Source organism: Choristoneura fumiferana, chromosome 12 (genome assembly GCF_025370935.1).
Source record: "Choristoneura fumiferana chromosome 12, NRCan_CFum_1, whole genome shotgun sequence".
Classification (NCBI taxonomy): domain Eukaryota; kingdom Metazoa; phylum Arthropoda; class Insecta; order Lepidoptera; family Tortricidae; genus Choristoneura; species Choristoneura fumiferana.
This window is the reverse complement of record NC_133483.1, coordinates 13,776,277-13,781,871: the sequence shown is the minus strand read 5'-3', so window position 1 is coordinate 13,781,871 and position 5,595 is coordinate 13,776,277. Positions and strand designations below refer to the sequence as shown.

Here is a 5,595-nt window from a genome sequence, read left to right as displayed (position 1 = left end):
ACTACGACAACCTAATCGATGAACTACTAAGCATAATATACAGCCAATGGTCACTCTCTACCACTTCGACTTGCCCCAATCCCTCCAGGACTTAGGAGGGTGGGCGAACCCCCATTCTATAGAGTGGTTCGAGGATTACGCCAAAATTAGTGTTCCAAAGATACGCAAAGAAAGTTAAATATTGGATAACAGTGAACCAACCGAATTCTGTGTGTGTCAACGAGTACTTTGAGACTCCCGCACCGGAGAGTGTGAAAGGGATAGTCGATTATTGTGTGCTAAAATATTTTGATTGCGCATGCTAAAGTGTATAGGTTGTATGAGAAGGTGTACAAGAAAAGTATGGTGGTAAGTGTTGACTGAATACACTAGTTTTATTATAAAGACAATGTTGCAGATAGTATATCGTTCCTTTATCACCCTAGGACCTTCAATGTCAGCTGTACCTTCCTCTTCTTTGTCGTGTCGCTCTTGGCAGAGCGCTCGTGGTCACATTGAGGCGTCCACGGCGGTGGTAGAGGCGGATAGAGCTCTCCGTACGAACTCCCGCCCGCCATACCCTTCTGTTGGCAGACTGTCTGGCTCAGTCAGATACGCCGTTTCCTCAACGGCCTTCACTTGGCCAGTCCAGCGCATAGGTGATCTGCCGCGCGACCTGGTTCCCTCTTTACCCTGCACGACTAACCGCTCTATGGAGTCGCCATCCCAGCCTGCAGTACCCATATGTGGCCTATAACTTTTTCGATCTGGGGTTCGCGGATACACCTTAAGAAGAGTCAATGTAACTATGAAATACTCTCATAGTTCTTGTGTATGATTAATTTAATGTTTGTTATCAACGTAAAGTTAAGTACGCAGGGTGTTGCCATAGTTATTTATGTCACAAGGGAGCAAAATGGTGTATTTACGGCGAGGGCGTACATTGAATCCAGAATGTAGCGAAGGATTCTACAATAGAATCCTGACCGTAGCGATGGATTCTAAAGTAGAATCCTGAGCGTAATGAGGGATTCAAGTATTAACGCCCAAGATGAAAATAATTTTGCTTCCGAGTGGCTCATACAACTTTTCACACCGAGCATTGAAAAAAATAATTCTAAATATTATTATAAAAAACAACCGGCATAGAAAATGGCGTGCCTTTACAATTATCAACTTCAAAAAAAAAAAAAACACTTAGAAAGCCTTGAACAGAAAAGTTGCACTTTGCTCCCTCTCGCCAGGGAGGAAAAGTTACTTTTCTGAAGGAGAGGTATGAAAAATATTTTTCAAGCCGAGAGGGTGTTTGTTTTGTCTTTCAAAAAGTTTGGAAAACACTAGCCTATAATATCAAAGGCTATTTTCACTTCTTTTTTTTTTATTCGACTGGATGGCAAACGAGCAAGTGGGTCTCCTGATGGTAAGAGATTACCGCCGCCCATAGACACCTGTAAAACCAGGGGGATTGCAGATGCGTTGCCAACCTAGAGGCCTAAGATGGGATACCTCAAGTGCCAGTAATTTCACCGGCTGTCTTACTCTCCACGCCGAAACACAACAGTGCAAGCACTGCTATTTCACGGCACTTATATATCAAGGAGACAATTAGCCTTATTGTTTTTATTCTGATGATAATAATGTCTAAAGCATTTACTTGATCAACTTTACAAAAAGCTAAAAATAATTAGGGATTCACCTACCAGATATTAGCCGTTGAACTCTTAACATCAATCTTGGGCAGTGTTTTTCAATCTCTTTGAATATGCAGCATAAAAAGTAATTTTATGTTGCCTAAATCCTGCATACTAACTTTCCGAGCATCAGAAATGAAAAATTATTTGTCTCACTCAACCATAATGACTACTATATTTTTTAACGTTTAACTTTAATCTTCAGGCTCCGTGGGTATATCCATATCTGCGAACTGGGGGGATCCCTTTACCAACAGTACTGAAAATACAGAGGCGGCGGAAAATTACAGAGCATTTGGAGTGAGTACTTACAGGCTCAGTTTCTTGGTCGATAACTCGGTCGATATACAGCGTGAGGTGCCTCCCCGCTGGCGGAATAATATGTGTTATGGAAATCTCCTGTACCCGCAGCGGGCACTTTCGACTGATGAAAAGGGTTCCCCGAACGCGGGCCCTATGGCACCGTAGCTCTCTAACGGATGAACTGATTTTAATGCGGTTTTTAGGGTTCTGCAGCCAAAATGGCAAAACCGGAACCCTTATAGTTTCGCCATGTCTGTCTGTCTGTCTGTCTGTCTGTCCGTCCGCGGCTATGCTCAGGTACTATCAGTGCTATAAAGCTGTAATTTTGCACAAATATATATGTAAACTATGCCGACAAAATAGTATAATCAAAAATTTAAAAAAATTTTTAGAGTACCTCCCATAGACGTAATGTGGGGGTGATTTTTTTTCTCATCCAATCTTGTAGTGTGGGGTATCGTTGGATAGGTCTCTTAAAACCATTAGGGGGTTGTTGCTAAAACGATTTTTCGATTCAGTGATTAATTTGCAAATTATTCAACTTAAAAGTGCAAATTTTCATTCAAATCGAGCGTTGGTGGAAAAATTAAAAAAAATTCAGGATGGTAGTAAGTATATCAAACTTACAAGGAAAACTATAACGGTTAAGTTTTCTTGAGAATTATTAGTAGTTTAAGAGTAAATAGCAGCCTAAGGTATAAAATATACCTAAACTTGGAATATTCCGTACAAAATACGAAATCCTTAGAAAAAATATGACTTATTTTTTCTTAATGGCTACGTAACCCTATTTCGGGGGCGTGTCCGACACGCTCTTGGCCGGTTTTTACATGAAAAACCGGTTTTCATTCGATTTACCGATGTTAAACCGTTTTTGATACATTTATTAAACGCCATAAAAACATCACAATTAATAACAATGGAAATAGTTTTTGTCGACTTTACTTGCATTGTTACCCAAACTACATTTACATGCCAAATTTCCCAGTCGATGCCATTAACCGTTGAAGAGTTCCGTCCTGCGGAGATGATCCTGGTCGGACTACCAGGGTATCACTAGCAGTTATTGTATTGCCACGCAATACATAAGTATGTCAAATTTCAACTCAATCTGACTACCGGAAGTTGGTTGAATTTAACTTGCAATATTTGACTACAGACAGACAGACAATGGGACAGCTGAAACTAAATAAAAGCTTGTAAAAAAGACAAGACATGACTCAAAACGCATGAGTTGTTGACGTTGCATGAGTTGGTTAACGCATTCACTGCCACTGATGCATATGGTGACAATCCGTAGCGAAAGGGTCCTTATGGCAGGCTGCCATAAGGATCCTTTTGCTACGGATTGTCACATATATGCGTTTCCGAAACTTCGCCTAGTGCCGCTGTCATAATTATTCATACATTTTGAATGCAAATGTGCGTCGGACACCTGTGGAAGTGAATGCGTTAAGTTATTATTGTAGTGAATGTGTTTTTTTTTTCAGTTTGGCATCTTCATGAACCCTATCTGGTCCAAGACCGGAGATTTTCCTAAAAGGCTGAAGGACCGTGTTGCCAAACGAAGCCAGGAGCAGGGGTATAGCAAGTCCAGACTACCCTCCTTTTCGCAGGACGAAATAAAACTTATCAAAGGTTAGTTTTTGATTGTGCCAGTCAGTAGTCCTTGACACGCTGTTTTATCTCTTTCTAATCAGTTGAGTTTGAAAGGGATGCTGTATGCAGTGCTAACGGGTATCTGCTGTCTATACTTCCGTTTATTTGCTACAAAGTTGTATATGCCAAATTTCGTGACTAAGCCAAGCCGTTATTATTTCGAGATTTTATCCCTACCCCGTGGTAAAAAAGTAGAGTACCAGAGTACATTCCATATTTCATCTAAATCCGCGTAGACATTCTAGCGTGAAGAAGTAACAAAAGTCACGAGGGAATTCCTGAAAATAATATTGTGGTTTTCATTGACTTTGCATTAAAAACAAAAACCATGTCAAATTTCATTACTCTAAGCCCAAGGGATGTGTTATTTTGAGATTTTATCCCGATTATTCCCGATCCTGAGAAAATACCGGGATAAAAATTAGCCTATGTGTTATTCTATTCCAGATCTCCAGCTACCTACATTTCATCCAAAACCGTCCAGCCGTTTTAGCGTGAAGGAGTAACAAACATAAAAACACACACACGCACATACTCACAAACTTTTGCATTTATAATATTAGTAGGATTGTACAAATACTTTGCAAAATTTATCAAAAACCAGAAGTTTTAAAAAACAGTCACTTGCACAATTATAATATTACGTACTACGTTTATTTCGAAGGTTCAGCCGATTTCCTTGGCCTCAACCACTACACGACATTCCTGCTGTCTCCCTCTACCAAGAATCACCGCTCTCCCTCTTTCGCCGATGACGTCAGCGTTGACATGACCACCGGCGAGAAGTGGGCTCAGTCCAGGTCTTTATGGTTAAAGGTATAGTTATACCTAACTAGCTGTTATTATTCAACATTATCATCCCGTAGGACGGACGTGCAGAAGGTAGTTTCAATGAACTAAGTCGTCTTTCAAAGTTAACAGAAAACAATAGGTATGTGTCAAAATTCGTTTTACATTCGGTTTGACCGAATTTCGGCAGCTTGTGCCGAACTACGACATTCGCCGTTATTCGGTTTAAATGCCGAACATCCGGCACTAGAAAAAAAAGCTACTTGTACAATTTGACTGAAATTAATAGAAGACCCTGTCTGTCTTATCAATAAAACATGCCCTTACTATTCAACACAAATGAATGAACTTAGTACCTACTTTTTTAATAAACATCTTGATAACAATTCGTAAATTGAATTGAAAAAAAAAAAGCTTCTGGTTCACAATTTTCACTAACTAAACATTGATTAAGGATTTTTTAATTATGAAAGGATGTTTTCAACAATCAAATTCAACAATCTCTTCTTATTTATTTACTCGTATTTAAAATTTACTAGAGGCAGGTTATTGAAACGAATTTCGGCCTGAAATTCTTCCGATTTTTTTATTTTTACCGAATGTTTGCCCGAAGTTCACATTCGGTTCAAACCACATGTGGCCCATCTCTAGAAATCAAGGAAAGCACGGTGTATTTCAATAGTCTATTTTTCTTTCAGAGCGCCCCCTATGGGCTCTACAAAGTATGCTTATACATCAACAAACACTACGACTATCCTCCAATCATCATCACAGAGAACGGCTGGTCTTCCGACCCTGGTCTGGAAGACTCGAGCCGTTCTGACTACATCCAGCAGTATCTGAAGGCTTTATTGCTAGCCATCGAAGATGGTACTGATGTCCTGGGGTATACCTACTGGAGTCTCTTGGATAATGTGGAGTGGATGGGTGGGACCGAGTAAGTTGGAATCACACGTACTATACACAGTATGGAGAGATTGACGGATGACCTCGTTAAGGCCAGGGTTCACGGCGAGGGCTATGTCCAACAGTGGACGGCCTACGGCTGATATGATGATGAGTAATACAAGGGTGACAAAAGTTGCTTTAGACAAAGATAATCAGGGACTGCCACCCTGGTTATCTTTGTCTGAAGCAACATTTAACTTTAGGGTGCAGTAATTTAGTGCTGTGC

The 5,595-nt window shown here is 40.3% G+C and overlaps 1 pseudogene; it reads left to right on the top strand.

Moving 5' to 3' along the window:
- Positions 1–2: 2 nt before the first annotated feature.
- LOC141433701 (myrosinase 1-like) lies at positions 3–5,362 on the top strand (annotated as a pseudogene).
- The last annotated feature ends 233 nt before the right edge of the window (positions 5,363–5,595 follow it).